The sequence below is a fragment of the Hippopotamus amphibius genome, unplaced genomic scaffold (genome assembly GCF_030028045.1).
Source record: "Hippopotamus amphibius kiboko isolate mHipAmp2 unplaced genomic scaffold, mHipAmp2.hap2 scaffold_283, whole genome shotgun sequence".
Taxonomy (NCBI): domain Eukaryota; kingdom Metazoa; phylum Chordata; class Mammalia; order Artiodactyla; family Hippopotamidae; genus Hippopotamus; species Hippopotamus amphibius.
The window spans coordinates 26,340-43,246 of record NW_026648402.1 but is presented as its reverse complement, the minus strand read 5'-3'; the positions used below and the strand labels follow the sequence as shown (position 1 = coordinate 43,246).

The window sequence follows — 16,907 nt, the reverse complement described above, 5'->3', positions numbered from 1 at the left end:
ATGCTTCAGACACAAACTACTGAAGGAAATTCATGTGTCAGGAGTTCTTTTCTTCCAGATTTTCTTGGAGAACAATAGGGCACTAAAAGGCCTGTCTCCCCATTTGTGTGTCTCACCATTTTCATGTGCAAAGTGTTCCCTCTGTAGCGTGCGTGGACAATTAAAATCCACAGTTACATGCACGCACTGAGGCTGTAAAAATCCCAGAGTCGTTAGTGTTGTCTGAATGCAATGACCTCTGTGTTCTCATGGTTCTCAAGACATGTCAGGCCAATAAGATGGATGTGAAAACATATGAGAAGCATTGTAAATGCCCTGCTGAAAGGTCTTACACGTTGGGGAAAAACTGAAGAAATAACACATCATCTTCGGTGAGTAAGCAGTGTATTTAAGACTAATAGATCCCAAAAGATCTTTTGACTCATTCTTTCTCTTTTCGTAATATAGAGCATTCATTCAGGATCTAGAAATGCAGTATGAAAAAAAAATCTGCTGCATCTGTGTCTCTTTTTAAAACTGTCTTAACAGAAGTGATTTTGTGCAGTGACAATATATGTACCCATTCCTGTAGGTAACACAGTAGGGAGCACATCTTATTAACGTTGCTTGATTTCTTTACATTTTCATTTAAATATAGTATCTCTTAGTACTGGACGTAAAAGAGCTTAAAGTGTGCTGACAAATGCCTTAGAATTATGTTTGCATTTCTCTAAGAATACTGTCAAACTGATTGCATTAAAAAGCCTTTGCTTTAGGACACCTAAGTGCTTCTGCTGAGTGGTGCCTCTTGCTGAGCCCTCTCTTTCTAGGCAGGAGATGGACACTGGAGCATGCACTTGCTACAAGAGAGACACTAGTCATCATTCACAGAAGCACTGACACCACATCTAACTGCCTGTCCACAATGACCAAGTGGAAGTCATCTTCTTCTTACACTGCCACTGCTGATTAGGATTTTCTTTCATGAAATTTTAGTTTGTCCTCTGTTCTTCAGCTTTTTTTTAATTCCTGCAAAAACACGCAGGAAAGACTTCATGTACAGCAAAAGATGCTGCACTTATAATATACCTAACAATATAAAGATTACAAGATTCTCAGCTAGCTATTTTATCTGGCCCAACAGAAAAACACAGTCACTGATTACTACACAAGAGGGTGAAAACAGTGACTCTGAAAGGAATCTTGCTTTAAGAATCTGTAAGCCTCAAAGGTGAAGAAAGCAAGACATCTGAATAAAATTTCTCTAAATGTTAATTACATAATCCCAAAGATTTTTTAAAACGAAGACTATCATATTTCAGTAGTAGCCATCCTTCACTACATTTCATACTTGTATTCTCTCATTTCTTAAGAAGGAAGACAGGGTATTCACACACACATATCAGTGCAAAGTTAAGGAAATATGTAAGCATCCATACCCTCAGTGTGCACTAACCTGCTGATTAGTTAAAAAAAAAGAGGGGGATGGAATTTTCAGTTGCATTGGACAAGTGAAAATGATTTCTGTGGTCATGCAGGGTAGACCATGCCTAGATGTACAATATCACAGTGTTAAATAAGATATCACAGCAATATGTTATTCAGGGAAGCTATACAAAACATTTAGTTTCCTGTTTTATTATGATTGGTTTAAAGCTTTTTTATACAGTAAGCATGTGGCAGTTTGCAGGATTCTGGTACAACTCAACCTCCCACTTCTATTTACAAATATTATCTTCTTTTTATATTACATTTTGTAACAAAAGAGAGATTGGTTTCAGTTTAAAAAAAAAACAAACAATACCAAGAAAACAACTACAACCCTGGAGGCCCAGGTCTGAGCTCTGCCCTCACCCTATCCCTCCCCCAGGTGAGTGGGGTGATCCTCCCTCACCAGGCTGGGTGCTCAGGGGAGGTCCGCCACATTCAGGGACAGTCCGTGCTCCAGACGCCGCTGCACCATGAGCATCTCTGTGCTGAGCCCCACAAGAGACCTGGGCAGCATCTCAGGGCACCTGCAGGTGACCGCCCTACTCGGCCTGCTTCTGCTTCTGCTCAAGGCAGCACAGCTCTACCTGCGCAGACAGTGGCTGCTCAAAGCCCTCCAGCAGTTCAAGTCTCCTCCTTCCCATTGGCTCTATGGGCACATGCAGGAGGTAGGATGGAGCGGGACGGGGGAGGGTAGGGCAGGGAGGGCCAGGGCCCTCAGACCATGGTCCTGGTCAGCAAGTTCATGGGACAGAGTCTTGTTGTGTGATAAGCACGTGGTCCCACAAAAGAACCCTGCTTAACTCTCAGGTCTTGGGTCCTCATCCCAGTCCAGGGAGCTCACTCCCTCCCAAGACCCTGTGTGGGTGTCCTCGGGTCTGTCACTCTCTCCTCAGGTAGATCTGCAGCCTGTCCTGGCAGCCCCGCACTTTGAGGGCAATGGCTGTTCCATCCTGAATCTCCCTGCTCTCCAGGCTGAGTAGCTTCAGCTGTTCTCCCAAAACAGGCTTCTAGATGCTTCCCTGCCTCATCCCGCAATCCCATCCTCTCTGCATGCCTAGCCCTCAGCTTGCCTGGGAGCACAGACATCGGTCTAATGGATGGCGCCCTGTGGGTGCACTGTCCATGGAGATGACAGACAGGAATCTCAGAATGTGTCAGGTCACAGGAAAAGAGGCCCACCTGCTGGATGGGGAATCATGGCAGCTGCAGGCACAAACTGGCTCGGTTTGTAATGAGCAAGGGATTTTCCAGTCTCGTGATTTCAGTGGTTAAACCCTGACCAGTTGCTGGCACATATGAGCCAGGTTCTCAAGATGGCGCCAGGTAAGGGGAACTGACATCTGAGTTGCACCATCAGCAGGGTGAGGTCGCCTGCCCGGTGTCCTCATTCACTGGACTATGAGCTCTTGGAGTTAATGTGTAATCCCCCTCACCCCCAGCACCCAGCAAGCAACCTGCACAGAGGGAGGTCATTCCAATGAGAGGAGGGACAGGCAGGAGGGGAAGGAGCAGCCTGCAGGCGGGGGAGGGGCAGCACCTCCCCACTCAGCTCTGGCAGCACTAGCCTGGGGGCGTGGGGGCTCACAGGAAAGTCAGGGGCCACATGGACAGGGGCTCACCAAGGCTTTGTGGGCTGAACAAATGTCAGGAGAAAATCAGGGGTTGGGGAGAGCTGAGGCCCCTCTTTCTCTGAATCATGATTCAAGTATCATGATTCAAGTATCATGATTCAAGCCAAAGACAGGAACCGGAAACAGCCAGGGCCCCATGTGGGCTGGTCCAGTACCTCTCTCCCCTCTCCTTCCTACACTCCTGCACCCCAGGTTACTAAGGGTCCTCCACACCTGCTGGGCCTTCAGGCCTCCTAGTCTCCTGCACGCCAGGTTATAGAGGGTCCTTCCCGCCTGCCTGGGCATTGCAGCCTCTGGTACACTGCGCTTATGTGCCCTGTACCTACAATGACCTTGTCCCTCCTATGTCTGTCTTCCAAGGCCCAATTCCAAGCCACCTCTCCCAACATGTCTTTCTGGGTCTCCCAGGAGCCGAGGGCACAACTCCTTTTCCCTTAGATGTCCTTTTCAAAAGGCATGGCTAACCGGATTCAGCTATTTTTTCTGCAGCATCATAGCGGTGAGCTCCTTCTGGGAGAGCCTGTCTCTGGTGGATCTTTGTGACCCGAAAGCATCTGGATAAATGATGACTCGATGAATGAGCAAGTACATTTCCAAGAGCTTTCTAACGTCAAGGTTGGAGTCAGGGCGCCATTCTCAAAGCTTCGCCAGAGGCTGGGTCTTCCCTCCATCACACATTCATGACCCCCTACAACTGTCAGGGCCTCTTAATCCCTCTGTCTCCTCTGCTAATCCAGAGGCTCCAAGCAGACAAGCATCTAGAGCCCCATCCTAATTCAGGGCCTTTGAACCAGTGCCTGGCACATAGGAAATGCTCAATAAATATGTGCTGGGTGGAGGAAGCTGTCCCACAATAGGCAAGGTGTCTCCGAGCTGGTGAGTCTTGATGGTAGAAGGATGCAGGCAGAGATTAGGTACCAGAGTGGCAGGAGTTGCTTTGAGGTACACAGAAGCCATTGAATTAAAGAAGAGTTGGCTGCATGGAGCATGCCTTGGACCAAATGTTGAGGAGAAATCCAGAGGTGGTGAGAAAAGCTGCGTCTCCAAGCAGAGGAGAGGCAGTTGCTCTGTGGCAGAGAGGACGGGCACACCAGGTAGAGGGAAGAACATGGGCAAAGGCCCAGGAGTGTTAGCAGGTGGAGCCCCTGCTAGGGGCACGGGCAGCCACATCCTGGGGGGCAGAGCAACGGGTCCTGTGGAGTTGCCAGCCCGGCAGGAGGCAAGAAGACAGAAGGTGAAGCCAGAGTGCAAAGGCCTTTGTGGTCCACACTGAGGAGTTTCAAAAGCTTCCTCTAGGTGGTGGGAAGTGCATAAAGTTCCTGGATATTGGTAAAGGAAAGTGACAGAAAAAAATCCACATATCAAATCTTAGTTCAGTACCATTTTCATATATATACATCCACAATGTGTCCTACAACAGTGTACACACTCAATATGTAAAATAATATTATACACACAGAATTTAGTATTTAATTTCTTTCACATAGCCATATACATCCCAAACAATCTTTCAAAATAACAACCATTTCTATGCATGCTGGGATAGTATTCAAAATATATTACAGCAGAAAGAGAAATTACAGAAACTTTCCCATTTACCATTGCAACAAAAAGAATAAAATACCTAGGAATAAACCTGCCTAAGAAGGCAAAAGATCTGTATGCAGAAAATTTTAAGACATTGATGAAAGAAATCAAAGATGACACAAACAGATGGAGGGACATACCATGTTCCTGGATTGGAAGAATCAACATCGTGAAAATGACTGTACTACCCAAAGCAATTTACAGATTCAATGCAAACCCAATCAAATTACCAATGGCATTTTTCACAGAACTAGAGAAAGAAATCTTACGATTTGTATGGAGACGCAAAAGACCCCGAATAGCCAAAGCAATCTTGAGAAGGAAAAATGGAGTTGGTGGAATCAGGCTTCCTGACTTCAAACTATAGTACAGGGCCATAGTGATCAAGACAGTATGGTACTGGCACAAAAATAGAAAGGAAGATCAATGGAATGGAATAGAATAGAGAACTCAGAAGTAAGCCCAAACACATATGGGCACCTTATCTTTGACAAAGGAGGCACAAATATACAATGGAAAATAGACAGCCTCTTCAGTAAGTGGTGCTGGGAACATTGGACAGCTACATGTCAAAGAATGAAATTAGAACACTTCCTAACACCATACACAAAAATAAACTCCAAATGGATTAAAGACTTACATGTAAGGCCAGACACTATAAAACTCCTAGAGGAAAACATAGGCAGAACACTCTATGACATACATCAAAGCAACATCCTTTTTGACCCACCTCCTAGAATCAGGGAAATAAAATCAAGAATAAATGAATGGGACCTCATGAAACTTAAAAGCTTTTGCACAGCAAAGGAAACCATAAACAAGACTAAAAGGCAACCCTCAGAATGGGAAAAAATAATTGCCTATGAAACAACGGACAAAGGATTAACCTCCAAAATAGACAAGCAGCTCATGCACCTTAATACCAAAAAAGCAAATAACCCAATCCACAAATGGGCGGAAGACCTAAATAGACATTTCTCCAAAGAAGACATACAGATGGCCAACAAACACATGAAAAGATGTTCAACATCACTCATCATCAGAGAAATGCATGTCAAAGCCACAATGAGGTATCACCTCACACCCATCAGAATGGCCATCATCACAAAATCTGGAAACAACAAATACTGGAAAAGTTGTGGAGAAAAGGGAACTCTCCTGCACTGTTGGTGGGAATGTAAGTTGGTACAGCCACTATGGAAAACAATTTGGAGGTTCCTTAAAAAACTACAAATAGAACTACCATATGATCCAGTAATCCCACTACTGGGCATATACCCAAAGAAAATCATAATCCCAAAAGAAACATGTACCATAATGTTTATTGCAGCACTATTTCCAATAGCCAGGACATGGAAGCAACCTAAATGCCCATCAACAAACGAATGGATAAAGAAGAGGTGGCATATATATGCAATGGAATATTACTCAGCTATAAAAAGGGATGAGATGGAGCTATATGTCATGAGGTGGATAGACCTAGAGTCTGTCATACAGAGTGAAGTAAGTCAGAAAGAGAAAGACAAATATTGTATGCTAACTCACATATACAGAATCTAAAAATGGTAGTAATGAACTCAGTGACAAGAACAAGGACGCAGATACAGAGAATGGACTGGAGAACTCGAGGTTTGGAAGGGGGCGGGGGGTGAAGGGGAAGCTGAGAAGAAGCGAGATAGTAGCACAGACATATATATACTACCAACTGTAAAATAGATAGTTGTATAGTTGTATAACAAAGGGAGTTCAACTCGAGGATGGAAGATGCCTTAGAGGACTGGGACGGGGAGGGTAGGTGGGACTCGAGGGAGGGTGGAGGGGGGAGTCAAGGGAGGGAGGGAGTATGGGAATACGTGTATAAAAACAGATGATTGAACTTGGTGTACCCCCCCCCCCAAAAAATAAATAAATAAATGAAACTGAAAACAAAAAAGAAAACAGAAAAAAAAAATTACAACCAGTATGGCAAAAGGAAATTAGTATATAAATTTGTTTTTAGAAATAAACTATTTCTTTCTTTAAATAATAAAATTCTATGACAGAACTGCATACCAAGTAATAAGAATTACCATAAGTGGCTCATGCAAATGTGGTACGAATGACCTTCAAAAGGCTGTACACCAGGGGGTCTATCCATCATGTATATTTCTGTAGGCAGTTGCTAGTGCTGGCCCATAGCTGTACCTGACAATGGGACAGAATCTGGTCTTGGGACAAAGGTGGACAGCCAGCAAGTCCGCCTCCAAGCCCAGGCCATAAGCAATAGATCTAAACTCTTAGTTCTGCTGAGAGATCCAGAGGGACCTCCTTGTACCCATCCTGCTCTTCACCCCCACTCCAGCACTGGAACTCAGAGAAGGGTTTTATCGATGTATCTTTCCCTTGGTGACAGTTCCAAGAGGAGAGCGAGCTGCAAGCCCTACTGAAACAGGGTAGAGAAATACCCGACTGCCTGTGCTTGCCAGCTGTTCGGGACAAGAGCCGGCGTATTGGTCTATGACCCTGACTACATGAAGCTCGTCCTGGGCAGATCAGGTGACAGTGAAACCCACATGGCAGCAGGAGAAACTCTTCCCTCTTGGGTACATGCCCCTGGGTCTGTGCCATTCCAGAAGAGACCGGCACTTCAGCCAGGAATACCTGACTCTCTACCAACCATCCTTGCAGCCCACAAGACGGCCTAGGGTCGATATTCTCTATTTATAGTGAATGCTTAAACACCTGGGTGGGGCTGATTTCACTCTTCTTCCTTTCTTTCTTTTTAAAACACAACTCAGAGGATGCCATTCTGGGAGACACTTCCCTGTCCACACTGATGTAGCTTTGGCACCTCTCACTGTTGCCTGTCGTGGGTCTTGAAATGGTCAAACCACCACAAATCGTAGGAAAACCACAGGCTTCTGTCTTATTCTATGGCACTGAACAGAACTTAGGTTTCATGCCGATTCACCATCTTAGTCCTGTGGGTGTTCTGCTGCTAGGACACCGAGTCTGCCTGCCTGGGCCCACAGGTGACGGTCAGGACAGAGAGTCTCAGGGCTGGAAACCCAGGGGGAGGCGGCTTAAGACAGACTGTCAGTTGCAGCCGATGGTCTGGACCACTGCTGCTCTGCAGGGCGCCTGCCTTCTTCACTCCCCTCCACCTTCCTTCCTTGCCTTTCAGATCCAAAGTCTTATGGTGCCTACAGATGCCTGATTCCCTGCATTGGCAAGTACATTTAAACACAACTGTGGTCCACCCTCCAGTTAGGTTTACCAAGACCTGCCCCTTTGCCTAACGGAGAACAACAGGGGTCAGGCACCCTGTCACCACCCGCATCTCTGCTGCAAACCTCATTTCTCTTCTTCTAATAATGGCCTCATCTTTGTAATGTGCTGAGGCTGTCCTGTTGCTCAGCCTCTTCTTCACCCCTTCTCAGTGCTCTGTGAAATTCTCAGACTGATTTTAGTCAAGTCCTTCTATCAGCTGCCCCCCTATTATTTTCCAACCTTAATCTCAGAGCTGTCATAATCACATCCTATGGACCATCCATTTTGGAAATTCCCATCCTTGAACTGTCTTGGCCATTCCTGTCTTTGTCCATGATGTGCCTTCTTCTGACACCCTTGGTTCCTCCCAAGTTGTCCCCAGTCATCCTCTAATCCAGTCTGCCCGACCCACACACACCCCCATCTGTGGTCCAGGGAATGGTGTGCTCGTGGTGGAGGGGCAGACGTGGTTCCAGCACCGGCGGATGCTGACCCCAGCCTTCCACTAGGGCATCCTGAAGCCCTATGTGCGTCTCCTTGCAGACTCAGTCCGAGTGATGCTGGTGAGTCCATCCCTCATCACCTGTACCCACTCACATCCAACACAGCTGACAAAGTCCACTTGCAGAAACAGGTGCCCTCAGACATCCATCAGATACAGACAACCCAGCATGATGCATTCCAAACTTACTATGAGACAGAGATGCCTAAAACTGGATGGCACAGAGGAGGACGCAGGCACCAGCTTGAATGCACAATGTGCCCCTCACCAAGGGAAAGCCGGGCCGTGGTGTTTTCAGGGTTCACTCTCCTATCATCTAGACGTCTTCACTCAGCACACTAGAGCAAGGCTCATTCCCCTGCACAGCAGCACAAGCTGCCCCTGGCTGGCATGGGCAACGGCAGCTTCTGTAGCAGACTGGACATCCCAGGATGGCACTCAGGTGGGCTCTGGCCTGGGGTCCAGAGCTTCTGCATGGAACTGAGACACTCATGGCAGAAAATGAGGCCAGGTCTACATTCACAGAGCAGGGCTTCAGAAACATCACCTTCAAACCGCACTGGGAACCAGCTGGTCTCAGCTAACACTGGATGAATGAAAGGAATTGAAGACCCTCATGCCCCTTCATGGCAGCGCCAGCAAAGCTCCTTCAGCTTCTCCGGGCCTTGAAATATTTGCCTTCTAGTGTTGGCCACCACCTGTCCAGCTACGATCTCAGGACACAAAGGATTCCCCCTTTGTCCCCTGTAAAACTATGCTTTCTGGTCTGCCACAAGGTGATGAGCATCATAAATTGTTCCTAAAATTCAGAACTAATTCAGAATATTTTGAGACAACATGCATAATTGTATAATAAAAGATTCTGAGAAAATGGGCATCACATTACACATGTGCTGGAGCTTTAAACTGGGTGGAAATTGAGGAAATGTCATCCAAGGATTTAGAGAGACAGAGGCAAAGAGAGCGTGGCCTTGTCAGCACAGGCCTTCTGAAGAAGCAGAGCAGGGTCAATGTCCCCCTCCCACCACAGGACAAGTGGGAGGAGCTCATCGGCCAGGACGCACATCTGGAGATCTTTGAACACATCTCCTTGATAACGCTGGACGCCATCATGAAGTGCGCCTTCAGCCACCGGGGCAGCATCCAGACAGACAGGTCAGTGACAACCCTTCAAGGGCAGGGTCCTGATCTCACCAGCTGGGGAGGACTCCCCTGAGAGGCAGGTAGGGCAGCAAGGATGCTATTCAGAGCAAAAGGCAACATTATGCAGAGAGCCATGGACCACAGTCAAACTCCACCCAGACCAACCTTGCCTCAGTCACAGGTCCCTGATTCCTGCACAAGGACAAGCCTGGCTGCTCAGGCCACTGGTAAAGCACTGAGGGTCTCCAGGGCTGTAAGGCAGAAATGACAAAGCCTCAGTGCGGCCTGTCCCCACTGACTGAGGAATCCCCACCCAGAGCCCCACTCTGTCTCCAGGTCAGAGCCTCCCTCCACGCCAGTCTCTTCTGCATCCTCTCCCTTCAGGAACTCCCAGTCCTACATCCAGTCCATCAGGGACCTGAGAAATCTGATTTTTTCCCATGTGAGGAATATCTTCCACCAGAAAGTTATCACTTACAGGCTGACTCCTGATGGGCGCTGAAGCCACTGGGCCTGCCAGCTCACCCATCTAGGCATATGTTCTGCTTCTCCTTCTGGGCTGCTCCCCCCTCCCCCCCATCACCAGGCACATGTGAAAGGGCCTGGCCTGGACCCCTCAGGCAGAGCCCAGTCTCCTGCTTCCTCTAAAGGAGCTGGCACACACACCCATGCTGGGTGCTCTCCTGGGGCAGGGGTTGGGAACCGAGATGTTGTGGGGATCAGGTGATGTGCAGGGAGGTACATGTGTCACCACGTTGGTGATGAGTGAATGAGGCCCCCTCCCAGCAGCATTCAGGCAGAGGCTCCCCGGGCTGTGCTATTGAGGGGATGCCCGACCTGCCTCAGATGATGCTGGAGCTCTCAGCCCCGCCATGCACACCCAAGCCCACTCTTGTCCACATCCACCTGGAACCCAGATTGGGCCTGAGGGGCAGATGGGGTTACACTGGGAGAGGGATCAGGGCCCCCAGAGGTCTCAGTTCTGCTGGGAACCACTGTTCTGTGATAGATGCAGTGATCCGGCTGAGGAAGGCTCACCTGCAGAAGCAGGGAGAGCTGGAGAAGGTGAGGAGCGAGAGGCACTTGGATTTCCTGGACATCCTCCTCTTTGCCACAGTGAATATGGGCAGGAGAGGCCTGCGGCTTTTGCCAGAAACGCAGAGGAAGGGCCAACCCTGCACTCTTGCCCTGCCTCTGCAAATGGAGAATGGGAGCATCTTGTCTGACACAGAACTCCGTGCCAAATTGGACACATATTTATGTTTGGAGGCCATGAAACCACAGCCATTGGCATCTCCTGGACCCTCTATGCTCTGGCCTCCCACCCTCAGCATCAGCAGAGGTGCCAGGAAGTCATCCAGATCCTCCTGGGGGATGGTACCTCCATCACCAGGTGAGTGCACATGCAATAGGACAGACTTGACACTCAGCTGGGGGAGAACCCCTGGTTGTCTGGCCCTGCCCTGCCCATCCTATGTTAGGATGGACTTCATTTCAGGGGCCACCTGGATCAGATGTCCTACACCACCATGTGCATCAAGGAGGCACTGTGACTCTATCCGCCAGTGCCGTTCATGGGCAGAGAGCTCAGCAAGCCCATCACCTTCCCTGATGGACGCTCCTCACCTGCAGGTATGAACTTGACCGCCGCCACTAACCTGAACTCTCTACAAGACCACATGGGAGATCAAAAATACAAATGTGCTTTCCCAGTTCTGGGATGGCATGGAGATTATTTCTGCCTGAAGATCATTAGTATTGACTCTGTGGTTTGGATGACTTTTTAAAAATGCTTGACCCAGAACTTGAACCAACAAAATCTCAAAAAGCAAATGCTAGTCCCTAAATGTAGTCTTGTAATGGAGGGCTAACGCTCTGATTCCTTGAGTTGAGAAATCTTAAGAGGGAAGCAGACAGAAGCAGGAGGAGATCTTCTTCTTCCCATAGTGGGTCTCATTGAACAAGGGAGCTCAGGGAATCCACTGTCCTCGGTCAGGTGGCCCAACCTGTGAGGGGCCCTCATGTGGATGCCAGAGAGCAGCTGATGCCCAGGTTGGAGAGCCCTGTCATGCTTGGAGGCCCCCCACGGGCTCACCTCCCAGTGGGTGTGAATCCCAGCGCTGCCACCTCCTAACTGTGGGATCATGGTCACGCCCTTTAACATCTCAGAGGCTCAGGTGCCCCATCTGCACAAGGGGATGTGAGTGCCTTCCTTGAGGGCTGCTCTGAGGATTGAATGAGTTAATGCACCTCACCCAAGGGCTCATGATGACACTTGATAAATGTGACTTGTCATGTGAGGTGCTCTTAAATGTAAGCCTCCAATTCCTTTTACTTTTCAATCCTGGGCCATGGTTCCCTACTCCTACCTGCTGCTCATGTGCTTTGTCACACCCAGCTCATCTGTCGTGAAAGAGCATCGTTGTATTCAGAGTGATGGAGGCTGGCTCTCATGGTGGCTCCCAGCCTTTTGTGCTGCACATGCCCCCTGCTGCTCTGGGTACCATCCGTCTTCCCTCTCTCCTCCCTGCCCCACAGCAATCACACTCTCCCTCTCCATTTAAAGGCTTCACCACAACCTGAAGGTGTGGCTGAACCCAGAGGTATGGTGGCTGTGGGAGGAGGGAATGGGATGCTCTCTCCAGACCAACACCTCTTCTTGCTCCCCCATCTGGGATTCTTGTTCCCTTTTGCATTGCTGAGAGGAGTGTGACCCCACGTGTCCCGGCCGCGGTGTTCTCTCTGCAGGTGTTTGACCCATCCCGGTTTGCACTGGGGTCTTCTCAACACAGTCATGCTCTGCTGGCCTTCTCAGGAGGATCCAGGTGAGGCTTTCTGCACTTGGTGCCGCTGGGTGTCACTGGGTGCTTCCTGATGTGTCTGACTGTGTACATTCCTATGTGGTGTATGCACTATGTCCTTGTATGTTAATGTGTTGAGAAGGAGGCATGGGTCTCCATGCTTATGAAGACCTTGAGGGCACGGCACAGAGACCTTGACCTCCTGACTTCCACAACCACCAGCCACTTTTCCCTGTCAGTGGCCACTCCGACGTTTCTGCGGTTTTCCTCCCTTAAGGTGTCTGACATTTCATCTTTAGAATTTTTATGAAAACTAAGCTTCAGATGTTTGCTTTTCACAATCATCAGTCATCATAAAAGGTAGTTTTCTCTCTACACACATTCTTAGTCAAGCCCGCTGCCTTTTCTACTTAATTCACCAACCAGCCTCCCACTGTATCAGTGGTGTTTACATGGGTTTGGATTTCCAGCTGCCTCCTTTGTCCTGATGGTTCAAGCCATGTATGTGATCAGTTGCCATGGCCGTAGAGAAAAATCCATGCCATGTATGTGTTCCCTATTTCTGTAGTCAATGCCACCAAAGTGTAGACTGCATTTTCATATAAATATGACACCTTCCAGTTGACAAAATTCTTTATGTATAGCAGGGATTATATGCCATAGTCCCAGAATCTACAGAGTGTACTTGGGGAAAAAACTAACAAACAAACAAAAAAGAACATGACGTGGAGGACAATCAATTGCTTTTCAGAGAAAATCCACACTTTTGTATTTGACACGTGCATTTGAAAAATTCCTGGAAGGAAAAGCACCCTGGAAATAGCTGTTGACTTGGATGATACACCCCAAAATGACTTCTGTGAAAATCTCAAAGACTACAGATGCCCCTCTGAAAGAGTAAGTCCCATAATTTTGTAATCTTTTAGTAGAAACAAGGAGAAGCAAGTTTTTTTCATGAATCCATACTTTTGTGAAGTTTTCAGTTGGTGAATTAACCTTCACAGAACACGTTTGATGCAAAACCTGCTCAGAATTGGCTCTAGGATGTGTAGGGTCCATCCTTCCTTGTAGACATGGGCTGCACGTCATGCAGCTGCCACTAGAGGACAGGGGGACCAGGTGGCTCAATTCATAGGTCAGAATTAACACTTAATTCCATCTGGGTTTTTTTTCTCAATTCAATTAACTTTATTTAACTCTAAAACCATTTATTAAGCCTGTCTCTGTGTGCCAAGTCATGTACTAGGAGATGAGAACATGGAGACGAAAGACACTCCCTGCTTCCAGGAGTTCACAGCCAAAAAACAGCAAGCTCTTTTCAAGACAGACATGTGACGTTTCCATGTGTAGTGGTCAGTAGGTTTGCCTTACACGACAGACATCAAACGTTCATCATCTCTTTCACTCACTCATTCTTTCATTGAGCAGACTGTTGAACATTCCATGTTTCTGACAGTGCCCTGCTCAGGGGACCATGATGTATCTTGAGTAACACTAATGGTGTCTTGGGGGTCCAGGGAGGAAGAAGTGCAGCTGGCAGAGGCGGAGCGACCTGGTGAGCATGTGGCTGGCAGAGGTGGGGGAAGGGGCCCTCAGCAGGAGCTGAGTGAGGAAGAGGAGCTGGACGGGTGCGTGGTGAGTGAGGAACAACCCAGAGAGGGCAACGATGCCAGCTGAGGCACTGGGACGTGTCCTCCCTGCGGTAGAGGGCAGAGCAGGCCTGGAGCTGCATGGCTTCAGTACAGGGAGGGGAGGCAGGGTGACTGAAAAGGCCAGTGAGGAGCCCCAGGGATGGGAGGAGGGTGGTCTCTGGAGTAGAACAGAAAGGATCCAGAGGCAGCTTGACTGAAGGGCTGAGGGGAGACAGGAGTTTGGACCCTTCATTGGGAGGCAAATGGTCCAGCAGATTGAGGGTCACTAACCCATGGCCCCTCCAGGAAGCCTCCCTGTCGCCATCCTGACTTCCTTACACAACTCTGTCTTGTCCTCTCTGGGGATTGGGGTCCCCGTGTTTCTCCACAGATGACCGGGACCCGAGAGTGACCCAGCCCGCCCCCTACAGTGCCCTGACCTGGCCTGAAACCAGAAACTGCCTGTGGATGAGTGAACAAAGGGCTAATTCACATTTACTGCTTCACTTGACTCTGTGGCATAGAGCACTGACCCTCCCCAAGAGGATTTGGTGCTGCTGAGAGCAGAGGCCAGAGTTAGGAGCTAGTCGTGCAGAGAGGTGGGCTTGTAAAGGTCGGGGGAGCGTGTCCATCAAGGCTTGGGTGGCGCGTTCAGAGAGGCATGTAAAGCAGGGATCTGGTCTGGGGCACGTGCAGGAGAGCCCTGGATGCCCTGTGCCTGGTTACAAGCCCCACTCACTTCCTTTTCCCTCCCGGACCCAGGAACTGCATCGGGAAGCCGTTTGCCATGAACGAGGTGAAGGTGGCCATGGCCCTGAACTTGCTTCATTTTGAGCTCACACTGGATCCCTCCAGGGTCGCGATTCCCATTCCAAGAGTTGTGTTGAGGTCCCAAAATGGGATCCACGTGCAGCTCAAGAAGCTCCTGTAATCCTTGTGGGGACGAGGACAAGCTCCGAGGGCTCCTGCCCGCCATCCTGTCCCCCTGTCACTCTCTCCTGGCCTTGCCTCTTTGCCACTTCCTGCTTCTCTCTGCCCACCTGCCAGTCTACCTCATCTCCTGCCTCCTGCCCATCAGACTCTCTGCCCTTGTGCTCTCACCTTTCTCCAGGCTCCCTCTCTGTTATCTCTCCATCTGTCTCTGACTACCACCCCCACCCCATCCCATATCTCTGACTGTCCACCTAAACCCTGATCGCCTGCCTCTTCCACTCTCTCTCTTTCTCCCTTTCTGTGTGCCTGCCTGCCTGTCCCTGGATTCACTTCCTTTCCCTGATAAACTAATTGACCACAGCCTCAGGGACATAGAACTACACACACTTATTCTCTGACGGCTCTGGAGTCACAAGTCAGCAATGGGTTTCCCTGGACACAGCCACGATGGTGGCCGGGCGCCCTCTCAGAGATCTAGCAGAGGTTCCCTCTCTTTGCCTTCTCCCACATCTAGAGCTGCCATCCTGGCACTCCTTGGCTCCTGGGCCCTCATCCACATTCAAATCCAGCAGCATCTTCGAATGTTCCCCTGCTGGGTTTTCACATCACCTTCTCTTTCATAAGGACGTTTGTGAGGACACGGGCCCAGTCAGATAGAACAGGCTTACTTGCCTCTTCCAGAGACTAGGACGAGCACACCTTGGGCAGCCGTTACTATACCTGCTAAGTCCCGTGTCACTGCCGGCGCCCTGGGCCCCGATCTCTCCCGGTATTATGGGTCTACCTGTTTGTCACTCACCTATCTTCCTGCCTTTCCCACTCCCTGGATAAATTCACAATGTCACATGGAGTGTCTGGGTCTTCCCTTGACTGGAACTGGATGGAAAATGGAAAACAGAGAGAAGGGGAGGAAAGACAGGTGATGAGGAGGGGAGTTGGCACCTGCTCTGTGGGGCCAGGACCCCAGCACAGAGAGCATGTCCCAGTGCCCCTGCAGCCGCTCACTCTGGGGTCCCTCGTGCCCCACACCCTGCTTGTCACCTGAGGCTCCCATGGCAGCTGAGTCAGGAGAAAGGGCTCGTCTCCAAAGGCTCAGAGGGAGGAAGCTCACACCGGGCACCTGCTAGGGAAGAAGCCTCCCTGCTATTCCACGGTAGCTTCCTCAGGATATCTTTAGAGGGACCCAGCCAGAGCCCATCCTGTGCTGAGCAGGAAAGACTGACAGACTTGGTCCAGCACAAGGGCCTTTGGAACTCAACACTTTAATCCAAATGAGATTAGAGAAGGGCACTGCCTGGCCATGTCACCAGCCCACTGGCAGCCCTTCCTCACACTCAGGGCCTGCAGGCTCCTCAGAGGCCATAGATGGGAAGCTGTGGCAGAGGGTCTCGGAGGAACCAGCTGGGCATGAGGCTTGGCTGCTGGGACTGGATGGCAGACCCGAAGCTGGGACCAGCAGGTTGCACCACCCCCACAGAGGAGTCACGTAAACTCCTGGGCATGTCTGCCTGGGGACCCTGAGCAAGGAGGGGCTTCTTCAACCCTGCCACTCCTGGAGACCGCGGGGCCCAGTCCTGCTGACCCTGGGCCCTGACCAGCGCCAGGCCCCTTGCACTCCCCCACCAGCCTCTCTGCACCCAGCCCTGCTCTCTTGCTGCTTCTGCACACAGGTCCTCCTTCCGTCCCACCCCCGCCCTTCCTAGTCCAGAGCCCCGGATGCCAGAGGAGACCTCCCTGCAGCCCTGTGCTGTGCTGTCATGCAGCCATGTGCCTCCTGGAGGGGCATCTCCCCCAGCCGCTGTCTGTAACCATGAACTTCAGACTAGGCCCCCACCCCACCTGGTTCCTAGGTCAGCGGGCTAGTTCATTCTGGTGCAAGAAGGAGCCAGGTGGACACTCTGTGCTTGGGGGATGGTCAGGAGAGGTAGCTGGGAGTGTTCTGGACAGGAAGCTTGCCAGG

The 16,907-nt window shown here is 49.8% G+C and overlaps 1 pseudogene; it reads left to right on the top strand.

Annotated features, from left to right (window-relative positions):
- Positions 1-1,940: 1,940 nt before the first annotated feature.
- LOC130843329 (cytochrome P450 4A25-like) lies at positions 1,941-12,411 on the top strand (annotated as a pseudogene).
- Positions 12,412-16,907: the final 4,496 nt, after the last annotated feature.